The 15,480-nt window shown below is 43.1% G+C and overlaps 1 protein-coding gene across 4 annotated transcripts in view; it reads left to right on the top strand.

Moving 5' to 3' along the window:
* Nucleotides 1–15,480, top strand: part of TBC1D24 (TBC1 domain family member 24) — a 43,235-nt gene that overhangs the window by 2,671 nt on the left and 25,084 nt on the right. For 2 of the 4 annotated variants that reach the window (XM_084818732.1, XM_084818728.1), the window contains exons 1-2: nucleotides 3,505–6,005; nucleotides 11,250–11,328. The gene's annotated coding sequence lies outside the window, so the exon portion shown is untranslated. Of the gene's footprint in view, nucleotides 1–3,504; nucleotides 6,006–11,249; nucleotides 11,329–15,480 lie in introns of those variants that run through there. The other 2 variants (XM_084818730.1, XM_084818729.1) reach the window with 1 other exon arrangement.

Genomic DNA, 15,480 nt, shown 5'->3' with positions numbered 1-15,480 from the left:
CAAACACACTGCATCTTCTTTGATGAGATCAAAAGATTTGAATTCTGGAACTGTCTGCATTCTTACCATTGGTACCTTGAGACTTTTCAGAACGAATGGTGGTCAATGAATGAAGAAGTCCATATTCCCACAGAGAAAACTGATCTCAATGCTGACAGAGATGCTTGCAGTGGTATTCAGCAATACATCAGTGTTAAAAAGCATGTACCACATCCCCTTAGCCAAAGTCATATCTTCAAGCAAGGTGGACCATTTCAGTGGCAATATGCTTGGATTAGCTTCTAAACATTTTGTGAAGAGTAGACACACTGGCAACATGTAGTGACTTCCAAACACTATTTTTAAAAAATGATAAAAATCAAAATGGTTCTGCATATGTACAGTCTAAGTGACTTTGTCATTATTGGATATGTGCAAAACCTAATCAAAATACAATATTTTTTAGGCCTATACAGGTGTGCAAAACGTAGATTGCAGAGTTCATTCCCTACTGATACTTACAGATGATGTCTGAATGCTGCACCTGTGCTGCTACTATTCATGGTAGCGAGACAGACTGACACAGTGTGGTAGTTGGCTGTTGATGGGACAGCTCCTGCTCATTTTTAAAACTTTGTACCTGTATTCTAATTCATTTTAAGCTCGAAATGGAGCTGAGAGGACACACATTTTAAAACATGCATAGGATTGGGCTTGAAGGAAGTACACAACTGGCAGCATGTGAGGAAAATTGGGATTTTTCTTCATGCGAGGCTGATGTGAAAATGGGTTTGTGATTATTTGGGAGAAACAGGATAAAATTAGAGGAAAATCTGGGAGGCAAAGTTGGGCCTGTAAAAAGTGTTTTCAACACATGTGGGGAATGGAGTGATAATTAGGTTTGGTTAATCCATAAAACAATAAGAAATTCCTTGTTGGATTAGACTACGGTAGAAGTCCTCCTCCTTTTCCAGGTTGCTTTAACTGTACCTTGCTATTTCATCCCAATTTGGCAAGCTGTGGTTAGGGCTAAACTCCACACAGTTTTTGCTTTTTAAGGAATGCATGACTTATATATTTGTAGCCACTGATCAGCAGGCCACCAGGTTATTGTTACACCAAGTATTGCTCTTGGGCATTTCTGCCTGCATTGCCTCTTATTGCTTGACAGCGTTTGGGACCTGTGCAGCACAAGACAGAAACCTGCAAAAAGTAATAGCAGCAGAATGCTACTAACATCTAACTCGCAGTATTCTTTCCCTTCATAAACCCATCTTTCTTTTGTTCTGGGGCTCTTAGGAAAACATTGCAGCTAAGTTACACCTTTAAGCATGGATCAGTCAGTTTCCATATTATCAGGAAATGCTTGTTTACTTTCATTCTTTCTTCACACCTCTGTTTTCCTCTTTTTTACTGAACTCTTGCCCCTAACACACAAGGTTCAGCAGGAAAGCAAAATAATTGGTGATGCTCCAATCCTCCTGTTCCTTAGCAGTACTTCTGCTTAGGATTGGGTAGCATATTTAGCACATCTATACTGCTAAACTAGTGTTAAGTGATTTTTGGAAATGAATGTTTCCCTTAGTCAAGAAACCTCCTCCTCACCCAGTGCTGTTATCTGTTTGGATCTCTGGAGTCTTACCTAGCTCCTAGTGGTTCTGTGTAGCCAGCTGTAATTAAATGCATGCAGTAGTCGCTGTCACTAATCATGGAGGTATGCAGCATTTATTAATACTGTGTCTTTGGAGAATCTTATTGCAGGCTTCTAATGTCACTCTGTTTGCTCCTCATCAGTTAGCCATGGTTTTTATGGGACCTGACTTACGCATTGTCAATAGATAGTGGGGCAAGGGGTGGGCCCATCTCATCCCTCCCACTGGTTTGGTGTTATAGTCCTCCACTCAACTTGGCTTTTAAGTTGTTCAAACAGTCTGACTACTTCCTTGGGACAGCAAAGTTTACTTTTCCATGTTAGGAAGAGAGGCTGGATTCTGACAACCCACAACATATACACACGTGCTCCCTGCCCTAGCTCTAATTCTCATCCCCATCCCCCAAAATTCCAGTCATGCTATTCCAGGAGTTATCCCTAAGTGGAGGAGGTAGTGGAAGTAGCTACTTGCTTGAATGTTGGATTCCGCATTATGTTGCAATCTTTGCTCTTGACTTTATATTCAGTTTAGGAAGAGTGTTCTATTCAGTTTGGGAAGAGCTTGAATATTCAGAATAGTCTCCACCCCCACAACAAGAATCCCCATAGGGAAAATCAGCCATGGTAAACTTTCGTTACATGCAAACCAGGTCACTGTGAGGTAAATCGCTACATTAGATTTTAAAATAACTGTATGAGAGGTTGGAGCAGGAAGCAGTTATTACCTGTAAGACTTGCTAGATCAGCATTGGTTGTTTATTTATTTATTTATTTACAGCATTTATATGCCGCTCCACATCTAAACAGATTCTGGAGTGATGAACAATAATAGATAAAATGATAAAACACCATATTAAAAAGTATTTTAAAGAAGAGATTAACAGTAAAACCATGGCTGGTCAGTTACAGGCTTCCTGTAATAAAGCTCTTTCTAGGAGGCACCAGAAACAACACAGTGTTGGCATCTGCATAACCTCCAGAGGCAGGGGGTTCCATAGAAAGGAGGCCACCACACTGAAGGCTCTTCTCTATGTGGACTCCAATCTGGCCATAGGTCCATGTGGAACTACCAGGGAACTGCACTGGCTGCCTTCTGATGACCTTGGTGACCAAGCAGGTTGATAGCAGGAAGACACTTTCTCAGGTATCCAGGTCCCAAGTTGTTCAGGGCTTTATACACCACAACCTTAAACATGGCCTGGTAGCAAAGAGGCAGCCAGTGCAGTTCTGTCAGCAAAGGAGCTGCATGCTGAAAAGAGGCAGCTTCTGACAACAGCGGAGCTGCTGCATTCTGTACTAGCTCCAACTTCCGGAGCACCCTTAAGGGCAGCCCCATGTAGAGTGCATTGCAGTGATCCAGTCCTGAAGTTACCACACCTGTACCATTGTGGCCAAGCTATCACTGTCCGGGAGAGGCCGTAGCTAGTGAACCAGCTGAAGCTGATGGAAGTTACTTCAAGCTAGGGATGGCGGAGAACTCCGCCACGGACTCCAGTGAGGCCGGATTCTTTAGACTCCGTTCTACCAGCTTCACGGCCACAAATGGTGCCCACTACGCCATTTGCGTCTGGAGACTTACTTATATAGACATATGGCAATAGCTGCCAGCCGTATCGACCAGAGTCCGTGGCAGAACAGAGCACTCACCTCCGCCTCCCTGCGGAATGCATCCGGGTTGGATCTCTCTCGACTTCGATCCTGTGGAGCCGGCTGCCTGCTCTGCATCACTGGTGAAAGTCGATACAGCTGGCAGCCATTGCCGTATGTCTGTATAAGTAAGTCTCCGGACGCAAATGGTGTATTGGGCACCATTTGTGGCCGTAAAGCTCATAGATTAGCCTAAATGCAGCCATTTATGGCTGCATTTAGGCTAATCTACCAGCTTTATGGCCGCAAATGGCCCCACTACACCATTTGCATCCGGAGACTTACTTATACAGACATGCGGCAATGGCTGCCGGCTGCCCATATCGCCGAAATTCGCCAGCGATACAGAGCTGGCAGCTGGCTCTGCAGGATCGATGTGGAGCGGAGCCAGCCTGGACAGATCACCTACTCCCGCAGGCGGATTCCCCTGTGGAACAACAGGTAGGGAATATTCCCATCTCTACTCTAAGCCACCATGGTTACTTGGGCCTCCAGTGACAGTAATGGATCTAGGAGTACCCCCAGACTACAAAACTTTCAGAGGGAGTGCAGTCCCATCCAGAACAAGCAATGAGCCTATCTCCTGGACTTGGGAACCACTCGCCCACAGGGCTTCCATCTTCTGTATTCAGATCTGTATTCCTGCAACCCATCTGAAGTGGCTAGAGAAGCTGGTGCTGATGTCTCCAGAGCCTGGGATATGTCATAGGGAGATGATTAAACTACATTTAACCTCATTAAGGCAATCCATTGAACTCTCTGCATTAGTGATGGAAGAACTCCACTGCAGGAACTGAACAGTATTTCATTAAGTCTCATAGATTAACTGGGCTAGATACATCCTAAGGTGAGATAACTGCTTTTGTTGCCAATAATACATGTCTTATTGTTCAGTGGACCAGATGTTTTCGTAGGGATTCCTTTGAAAGCACCACAGTGGTTCGTGTTGCCTTGCCTGTCTAGACTTCTACATGTCTGTATAAAGAAACCTGAAGACTTGCTAATCACCTGGAGGTTTCTTTAAACAAAACCAGGGACATCTCTGTGACAAGAATTTGGAACTGAGGATTCCCAGCTTCATACAAAGCTAGAATTACATCTTATTGCAAGAGTCTGAGTTGACAGTAGTAGAGTGGGGGTAAATAGTAATTTGAAGGCTGGTTCTCCCCTTCAAAGTGATTACCATCTGGTTTCTAGTATAAACACCAAACCTAAGGATACCTTATTATGCATTTTAGTTTTTTCCTGTAGGAGCTATGGCAAAAGTAGAAGCGCCCTTCACTGTGAAGTGTAACAGAAGCTCTGTCAAGAGTTCTGTTTTTATATACTTCTGTTGCTCACTCACATGCATAAGCAAGAAACTGGCAAATTGAAGTGAGTAGTTGAGGTACAGAAGGAGTGGCCTATGGCTAAGCGGAGTAGAATGAGGTAAGAACTCTGACAAAGCCTCTGTTGCAGTTCACACCGGTGGAAAAAGGGATAAAGAGCTGCTTATCTGTGTTTCAAGTCTGTTGGTGGAACCGATGTTGCTGGCTTTTCGGCCTTAGCTTAATTCAAGAATATGGCCCTCGTAAAAAAATAAATTGCCAAACAGGGACTGACAATGTATCTGTCTTCAGTCCATCGCAAGCATTTAAAAAACATTTTCAAGGGAAGGACTGATATAAGCAGATTCAGAGCTCCTGGCTATTAAAGTGGAAATAAAGCAGCATTATGCAAAATGGAGGCATTGTACCCATCATGCTTGTTGTGCAGTGCAGGCACAACAGAGTTTTCAAGCTGGTCCTAATGTTTGTGGCCATTATATTTGTCCATGGTGGCATTAATGGTAGCTAAGAAATCTAAGAGTTCATCTTAAAACCAACTGGGAGAAATATGGTGAAAGAATATGTTGAAAGAGGAAGGTCATGTTAACCTTTTCCGCTTCTACAATATTTTTATACTAATAGAAGTCAAGTGCATTCCCCAAGTTGCGAAGACCTTACTGTATAAAGTATCAACACCACCGTTTCCAGAGTAGTAATGTTAGTCTGTTGCAGCAGAAACAAGTCTTGTAGCACCTTAAAGACGAACAAATTATTCTGGCCAGAATAAGCGTCATAGATATGATTCAGCGCTCTGGGGAAGTGCAAAATGGTCTGCACTCACCTTCTCAATTGATCCAAAGAAGATAATGTTGCCAGAACAGAAAGCTCCACAAAAGTTAGCTAGCAGGCACACACAAAATTTGCCTACATTCGTCATATGTAGCCTAAAACAAAATAAGTATTGGACTTGCTATAAAAGCTTGGTGGGCTTTGATTCTTATTTGCCACAAGTGGCTGGGCTACAAGTAAACAGAAATCTAGTATATGAACCAGTTGTCTTGCCAGCCACTGGACCAGCCTTTTCTGCTGCAAGGCCAGCCCACTGAAGAGCACAAAACAAAGTTTATCTCTTCCCTTCGGCAGCCTGCCACTTTGTCTATCTGGAGCAGACAGATTCTAAAGACTTTGTTTGATCAGACTACTGAAAGAGTGACTCTGGCTCAGCTATGTTGTACAAGCCCGTGGGTCAAGGAGGATCAAATTCCCATCCATTCACATCTGAACTTTGTTCCTCATCGACCGCTGGGCACTGCTCTCAAGAACCCTTGAGACTACAAATAGAATAGACTGGGCTTTTGACGCTAGGACATGGCTGTTTCCAAAAAGGAAATATACAGTCTGTGCCACAGATAAATATTAAGGTAAGGCGGCAGTCCTAAACAGTTACTAGGGAGTAAGTTTAATTGAATATGGTGGGATTTTCTTCCAAGTAAATGTGCCTAGAATTACACTGTAAGTCTACAATTACTAGCTTTTATGGTTTAATGGAATCTCCATGTGCAAGGCAATATAATTCTGATTACTAGATGCTATGGGAAAGCAGGAGCGGGTTGTTGACATACCCTGCTTAGATGCTTCAAAGAAACTTGCATCAGGGTTCTACTGGAATCAGAATTTGGATGAGATTGATCTTGCTTTGATCCAACAAAACAATTCTTTTTAAAGCAAATTTCTAGCCTTTAAGGCTGCAGTGGTAGGCTGAAGGGTATGTGCTACACTTGATGAAATCTTGGAAGGAGTTGGAAGGATTTTATTGAACACAGACTGGTGTCCATAGCTTTCTGCCCCTCCGCATGTTTAACAAGACTAAAATGATTTCTGTAAAACAAGCACTAATGTTAATTGTAGTACTTAAAAATCACAGTATTTGGATTACTTTGGAGAAAATGGAATTTTACTTTTTTGTACAGTGCTGGAGGTAGTCTTGTGAAGAGTCATTTCCCAAGAGGCAGCAGCCAACATTTGGCAATGCCAGCTGTATCAGGATGGGCCCATCTGCTCAGGACTCCAAGGGGTGGGCTATGTCTCCTCTTGAGCCAGCCAAGAAAGAGAGGCCTACCAGAAACCTGAAAAGAGTTCCATCCCTTCTCAGCATCCCAGCCCATTCTAAATATTTCTGTTCCATAGCTTCCAGCAAACCAGAAGGGAACCAGCGGTTTTGGGAAGCTTCTGCCATTAAACACAATTGCCTCCAGTTTGCAGAAGTTTCTCTTTTGTTTTCCTACTTTCTGTATACACAGAGTTTAAAACTTCTGACGCTGAGCTTCAAAAGACCTAAAGAGGCTTATACCATAAATACTGTCTTGAAGGTTGCTATTTTCAAGCCTGATATAAATAAGCAATCATTGGAGGGCAACTGCCGTGGTTTTCACCTATGCACTGTGCGGAAAATCTATATGCTTAACTGGAATACATGGGAGATGTAATCTGTAGGTGCTGAGGCAGGAAATAAAGGGACTCTGTCACAGAGGAAACTGGCAAGAAAAGGTGAGACATGTACCTGTGCTGCAGTCTGCAAAAGTTAGTACAATTCTGGTTTGAAACCAACATGAGGCTGCGTCACATATGCATGCTAATCAGGACTCTAAGAAGTGACTTTATACCTGATCAGACTACTTGTCCCTTCTTGCCCAGTATTTTCTACTCCAGCCTTCCCCACCCTGGTGCCCTCCAGATGTGTTGGACTGTAACTCCTGTCATCCCCTGTCAGCATGGCCAATGACCATTCTTGCTAGGAATGTTGGGGGTTGTAGTCCAACATCTACAGGGCACCAGGGTAGGAAAGGCTAGTTTACTTGACAGGCAGTAACCTGTCAAGGGTAGAGGTCTTTCCCATTGTTTTAATTGGAGATGGCAGGGATTGAACCTTGGACCTTCCGTATGAAAAGCAGGTGTTCCACCAGTGAGCTTTGGCTCCCTCTGCAAATAAAAACTTGATAACTGGCAACTGAGCAGAATTTCATATATTGTGCAGAGTACCACCAAATGTGCACATGATGGGAAGCTGCAGCCGCTCATTAGCTGTAGCCAGCATGCCCGAATAGTGCATGTATTTGGCACATTCACAGCTTGCATTTTTAGGTACAATTTAAAACTATTTATCACCTAAAATGTATAACATATGAAGTGATCCTGAATGTGTATACTGAGTCAATTGAAAAGTATTGCGTCTGAGCCAATATTGGCGTGTATATATAAAGTTTTAACTGTTATGGCCAGTTAAGGCATGCAAGTGATCGTTTAATGTTGTGATGTGATAAAAGTTTGTCCCTTTATTACCCCCTTCCAAAAGAAAGATTTATAGTTTGCACACTTCTCTGACATGGGTAATAATACCCATGCCAAAAATGTGAAGAGACTATTGCATTATTTTACTTGTTTACTTGGACTTCCAAACTTGTTTACTTGGACAAAAGACTTCCAAAGGTCTTTTGATAAAGTCCCTCACCAAAGACTCCTGAGCAAACTTAGTAGTCATGGAATAAGAGGAGAGGTCCTCTTATGGATCAGTCACTGGTTAAAGAACAGAAAGCAGAGAGTAGGAATAAATGGTAAATTCTCCCAGTGGAGGGATGTAAACAGTGGGGCCCCACAGGGACCTGTATTGGGACCAATGCTTTTCAACTTGTTTATAAATGATGTGGAATTAGGAGTGAGCAGCGAAGTGGCCACGTTTGCTGATGACACCAAATTATTTAGGGTGGTTAAAACAAAAAGGGATCGTAAGGAGCTCCAAAAGGATCTTTCCAAACTGGGAGAATGGGCATCTAAATGGCAAATATGTTTCAACATAAGCAAGTGTAAAGTGTTGCACGATGGGGCAAAAAATCCCAACTTCAAGTATAACCTGATGGGATCTGAGCTAGCGGTGACTGACCAGGAAGAGGTCTTGGGATTATGATGGGCAGCTCAATGAAGACATCAGCCCAGTGTGCGGCTGCTGTAAAAAAGGAACACTCCATGTTAGGCATAATTATGAAAGGAATTGAGAATAAAACTGCCAATATCATATTGCAAATCTATAGTGCAACCACACTTAGAATACTGTATACAGTTATGGTCACTGCACCTAAAAAAAGATATCGTAAAGCTGGAAAAGTGCAGAAAAGGGCAACTAAAATTATCAAAGGGCTGGAACAACTCTCCTATGAGGGAAGGTTACAACAGCTGGGATTGTTTAGTTTGGAAAAAGGAGGGTAAGGGGAGACATGATAGAGATGCACAAAATTATGCATGGTGTGGAGAATTTGGATGATGAGATATTTTTCCCTCTCATAATACTAGACCCTGGGGTCAACTTATGAAGCTGATTGGTGGGAGATTCAGGACAAATACAAGGAAGACTTCTTCACACAGCACATAGTTAAACTATGGCATTCTCTGCCACAAGATGTAGCGATGGTCACCCATTTGGATGCCTTTAAAAGGGGGTTAGAAAAATTCCTGGAGAAAGTGGCTACTAGTCCTGGTGCCCTCTATGCAGCTTAAATGAAAAAGAGTGATCTCAGAAGCTAAGCAGGGTCAGCCCTGGTCAGTACTTGGATGGGAGACCGCCTGGGAATCAGGCTTCCTGCATTGAGCAGGGGGGTTGGACTCGATGGTGTTGTAGGCCCCTTCCAACCCTATGATTCTATGCTACCTCCAGTACCAGAAGCAATAAGCCTATGTACACTAGTTGCTGGGGAACATGGGTGGGAGGGTGCTGTTGCACTCATGTCCTGCTTGTGGGTTTCCCATTGACAGCTGGTCAGGCACTGTGTGAACAGAATGCTGGACTAGATGGACCCTTGGTCTGATCCAGCAGGGCTCTTCTTAAGTTCTTATGCATTATCATGGGTGTAGGCAGTGTAATTCCCATGGGCACCAATGTGCCCCTTACTCATTTCTTGGTTCACTGATGGACACATGGGCAGGGGGGTTATGTGTAGGAGAGACAGAACATCTGTGGGTGGTGATCTAGAAGGGGGGGTGAGTTGGCTGGTGGGGGGTAGAGCGAGAGAAAAAGAGTTTGCTTTCTGTGAAGTAAGTTCTGTTGGTGCTGAAAACAGAGTTCAAAGGAGTTGCATAGTGTGTTGGGGCTCAGACACCACCTCTGCCATGTACTCAGCCTTTGGTGCAGTCAGTTGCATGGACACACTGCAAAATGTGTCCACAGGCCCAAAAAGGTTGCCTAGCACTATATTATCAGGATTTTGTTGTTAACTGCAGATTCTGCATAAAATGTGATATTTTGTCATCTGGAGTTCATTTTCAAAAACGTATACTATAGATTCCCCTGGATTGACACCTGTATGCTAATAGCAAACTCATTGTCTCAGTGGATCCTTTTGTAACCGAAATGGCACCATCCATATACAAAGGGGAAGTATCAGCAGGCCCAGGGGAACCCCAAGGTTTGCAGAAGTACAAAAAATTGGGGGGTCTCCATAACAGCTCAGTGAGGATTGGACATGCTCAACGTAGCCATGAAATGCTGATTGACTGGCGGGGGGGGGGGGCGCAGAGATATGGGAAATGCATGGTGAGGGCAGGGTAGAATGCAGTATCCTGGAAAAGGGCACAGCTGGGTAGAATCCTCAACAGGAGCACTCAACACAGCAACATTTTATTCCTGGTCCCACTTGAAGTCATGTAAAGCCTACATGAAGCACTCCATCTAGCCCTTACCTGAATGTTGCATTCACTATATGGTCTCTGGCAGACTCAATTTAGATTCTACATATCACCCATATGTAGATTCAAGCCATGTCTACATAGGGCACCACTGAGGTCACGCACATTAGAAATCTTCGCACAAAGACTTCATAGGTAGAATGAAAATTATGCAGAACATTTTGCATAGAAGCTGACAAGTATGTGCTAAAACTGCAACTTTGGTGACTAAATTCAGTCCATAATAGCTTACTTATCATGACTGTCCTGAAAAAGCAAGGGGACTCTAAGCCAGAAACTCATACACTCTGATATGCCATAATATTTGAAACGTTAGAAGACCTAAATACTACAGTGAGTTGCCTCATAAATCCTATCAGAAAACTAGGGTTGGGATAAACACGTGTGATTTGATAACAGGCCACTGTCAGATGGGAATATTTTCCTTTTTAAACTTTCATACCCAAATAGCACTAGACTTAAAAGAGGGGGGGAAACTACTGTAAGATTATGTATGTTTTGTTTAAAGAGTGACATATTTTCATACTGAAACTAATGTAGAATATCAAATATCCAGATTAATATTCAACCAGAGTCTGGATCTATCTGGACTGGATCTGTTGCCCTCTTAGCTATGTCTGATTTATATATAGTATTCATAACTGTGTTTTATTTTGAATAGGCAAAAGTTCATAACAGTTTTAACAGAAGAGACAACAACTCTCCAGGGGCACATGAGCTAGTCATATTTCAAGCATTTAATGTAACCTGTTATAGAGAACATACCCATAAATACTCAATTTCTTAAAGCTGTTTGGTTTGTGGGTGGTGAAGGCCACTTATAGTGGTTTTAACTTGTCTTTATTAAGTCTGTCTTAGCACTTATGTGGCAGCCATTACAGGATTTCCAAAGCTCCTCTTAAAAAAACATTTTTGTGTCCTTTTTGTTTCAGAACTACTTGTTAAACTATAAAGAAGCCTCTGGGACTAAACCATTTATTGCATACCACAGACAGAATTGCTATATAAATAGTGAGTATACACTTCTGACTAAGTTGTTGGAATCCTAGTCTCTCATATATTGTACAGGCATTGCCAGCTTGCCTTGTGTGTCTATAGCTTCCAGAAGGGTAGACATGTTAGCTTTGTTGTTAAGTCGTGTCCGACTCTTCGTGACCCCATGGACCATAGCACGCCAGGCCTTCCTGTCCTGCGCTCTCTCCCGGAGTGTGCTCAAGTTCATATTCATTGCATCAGTGATCCTATCTAGCCATCTCATCCTCTGCCGTCTCCTTCTCCTTTTGCCTTCAGTCTTTCCCAGCATCAGGGTCTTTTCCAGGGAGTTTTCTCTTCGCATTAGGTGGCCAAAATATTTGAGCTTCAGTATCTGTCCTTCCAATGAGCAGTTGATTTCCTTTAGGATGGACTGATTTGACCTCCTTGCAGTACAGGGACTCGTAAGAGTCTTCTCCAGCACCACATTTCGAAAGCATCAATTCTGTGGCGCTCAGCATTCCTTAGAGTCCAGCTCTCACAGCCATATGTTGCTACTGGGAAAACCATAGCTTTGATTACACGAACCTTTGTCGGCTTCTTACTATGCTGTCTAGGTTTGCCATAGCTTTCCTCCCAAGGAGCAAGCGTCTTTTAATTTCATGGCTACAGTCACCGTCTGCAGTGATCTTGGAGCCCAAGAAAATAAAATCTGTCACTGCTTCCATTTCTTCCCCTTCTATATGCCAGGAAGTGATGGGGCCAGATGTCATAATTTTAGTTTTTTTAATGTTGAGTTTCAAACCAGCTTTTGCACTCTCCACTTTCACCCTCAACAACAGGCTCTTTAGATCCTCTTCACTTTCTGCCATTAGAGTGGTATCGTCTGCGTATCTGAGGTTGTTGATAATTCTCCCGGCAATCTTAATTCCGACCTGTGATTCATCCAACCCGGCATTTCTCATGATGTACTCTGCATATAAATTAAATAAGCAGGGCGACAATATACAGCCCTGTCGTACTCCTTTCCCAATTTTGAACCAGTCGGTTGTTCCGTGTCCAGTTCTTACTGTTGCTTCTTGACCCTCGTACAGGTTTCTCAGGAGACAGGTAAGGTGGTCTGGTACTCCCATCACTTTCAGAATTTGCCACAGTTTGTTGTGATCCACACAATCCAAGGCTTGAGCGTAGTCAATGAAGCAGAAATAGACATTTTTCTGGAATTCTCTTGCTTTCTCCATGATCCAGCAAATGTTGGCAATTTGATCGCTAGTTCCTCTGCCTCTTCGAAACCCAGCTTGTACTTCCGGTAGTTCTTGGTTCACATACTGCTGAAGCCTAGCTTGTAGGATTTTGAGCATCACCTTGCTGGCATGTGAAATGAGCGCAATTGTATGGTAGTTTGAACACTCTTTGGCGTTGCCCTTCTTTGGAATTGGAATGTAAACTGACCTTTTCCAGTCTTGTGGCCAGTGCTGAGTGTTCCAAATGTGTGGGCATATTGAGTGCAGCACTTTAACAGCATCATCTTTTAGGATCTTAAATAGCTCAGCTGGAATACTGTCATCTCCGCTAGTTTTGTTGTTAGTAATGCTTCCTAAGGCCCACTTGACTTCACTGTCGAGGATGTCCGGCTCAAGTTCAGTGACCGCACTATCATGGCTATCAGGGACATTCAGATCTTTCCTGTATAGTTCTTCTGTGTATTCTTTCCACCTCCTCTTACCCTCATCTGCTTCTGTTAGGTCCCTGCCTTCTTTGTCCTTTATCATGCCCGTTTTGCATGAAACATTCCCTTGAGATCTCCGATTTTCTTGAAAAGATCTCTAGTCTTTCCCATTCTGTTGTTTTCCTCGATTTCTTTGCATTGTTCATTTAAGAAGGCCTTCTTGTCTCTCCTTGCTGTTCTCTGGAACTCTACATTCAGTTGGGTATATCTTCCCCTTTCTCCCTTGCTTTTCGCTTCCCTTCTTTCCTCAGCTACTTGTAAAGCCTCCTCAGACAGCCACTTGGCTTTCTTGCATTTCTTTTTCTTTGGATGGATTTCGTTGCTGCCTCCTGAACAATGTTACGGACCTCCATCCATTGTTCCTCAGGCACTCTGTCTATCAGGTCTAATCCCTTAAATCTATTCGTCACCTCCACTGTATATTCATAAGGGATATGATTTAGGTCGTACCTGTATGGTTTAGTGGTTTTCCCTACATTCTTCAATTTAAGCCGAAATGTTGCAATAAGAAGCTCATGATCTGAGCCACAGTCAGCTCCAGGTCTTGTTTTGACTGACTGTATAGAGCTTCTCCATCTTTGGCTGCAAAGGACATAATCAATCTGATTTCGATATTGACCATCTGGTGATGTCCATGTGTAGAGTCGCCTCTTGTGCTGTTGGAAAAGAGTGTTTGCTATGATCAGCATGTTCTCTTGGCAAAACTCTATTAGCCTTTGTCCTGCTTCATTTTGTACACCAAGGCCATGCTTGCCTGTTATCCCGGTGATTTCCTGACTTCCTACTTTAGCATTTCAATCCCCTATGATGAAGAGGACATCTTTTTTTGGTTCTAGAAGGTGTTGTAGGTCTTCATAGAACCGATCAACCTCAGCTTCTTCGGCCTCAGTGGTTGGGGCATAGACTTGAATTACCGTGATGTTGAATGGTTTGCCTTGGATTCGTACTGAGATTCTATCGTTTTTGAGATTGTAGCCCAGTACTGCTTTTCCCACCTTTTTGTTGACTATGAATGCTACTCCATTTCTTCTAAGGGATTCTTGCCCACAATAATAGATATGATGGTCACCTGAATTAAATTCGCCCATGCTTGTCCATTTTAGTTCGCTGATTCCCAAGATGTCGATGTTCAATCTTGCCATCTCATGTTTGACCACCTCCAGCTTACCTTGATTCATTGATCTGACATTCCAGGTTCCTAAACAATATTGTTCTTTACAGCATCGGATTTTCTTTTCACCACCAGACACATCCACAGATGAGTGTCCTTTCGGCTTTGGCCCAGCCGCTTCACTCTTTCTGGTGCTACTTGGAAATACCCTCTGCTCTTCCCCAGTAGCATATTGGACACCTTCCGACCTGAGGGGCTCATCTTCCGGCGTCATATCTTTTAGCCTTGTGATACATTCCATGGGGTTTTCTTGGCAAGAATACTGGAGTGGGTTGCCATTTCCTTCTCCAGTGGACCACATTTTGTCATAACTCTCCACCATGACCTGTCCATCTTGGGTGGCCCTGCATGGCTTAGCTTATGGCTTCACTGAGTTACACAAGCCCCTTCGACAACAAGACAGTGATCCATGAAGGGGCATGTTATCTTGTCACAGGTAAAATAAAGAGTCCTGTAGCTCCTTAATTACATAATTTATTTTGCCATAAAGTGGCCTTTAAGTTGCTACGGGACGCTTTGTTTTTGCTAGGCTATAATTAGTGAAATCCTATCATGCTCCCAAGTTTGCATGCTCCCCAAGCTATTATGTTTTCCAGAAATATCTAGAAACTAAGGTTCTTATTCTGCAAATTCTGCTTTTATTGTAAGAAATGGCTCCCAACACCTTCCAAGATGGCAGTAGCATATGTTTGCATTTTTATTTTTCAGCACCCCATATAAATTCAGCCCCTCCCTTCCTAGCTAATTAAAGCAGCCAGAAGTTGTCTGGCTGTCAGAGTGTTCTCAATTCCTCATTTAGAGAAGGTGTAGTCCCAGCAGTTGCAAAGATGGCTGTAGTAGGGCCTTTATTTAAGAAACCCTCCCTAGATCCCACAGACTTAAACCTATTGGCCAGTTTCAAGGGTACCATTCTTAAGTAAAGTAGAGCTGGGGTTGACATCTCAGTTACAGAGATCCCTGAATAACACTGATTTTTCTGGATCCTATTCAATCTGGGGACTGAGGCAGCCATCTGGAACTGGACAGGGAAAATGCCTCCCTGTTCTGCTGGATCTCTTGGTGGCTTTCAATACCATTGGCCATGGTATCCTTCTTGGTTGACTGGTAGGAAAGGGTTGAGGCACCATTTTGCAGAGATTTCAGTCATTCCTTTAGATTTCAGAAGGTGCAAAATGCAGCAGCTAGACTGCTGTCAGAAACCTGTGCAGATCACATAATACCAATACAGTACCAACTTCATTGTCTCCTGGCTTGTTCCCAGCCCTGATTCAAAGTGCTGGTTTTAACCTTT

This window comes from Heloderma suspectum, chromosome 12, assembly GCF_057233095.1.
Source record: "Heloderma suspectum isolate Gila_16-S chromosome 12, 16-S_ref, whole genome shotgun sequence".
In the NCBI taxonomy this organism is placed as follows: Eukaryota; Metazoa; Chordata; class Lepidosauria; order Squamata; family Helodermatidae; genus Heloderma; species Heloderma suspectum.
Note: the sequence above shows the minus strand (reverse complement) of the source record. Positions and strands in the feature narration are given on the sequence as shown.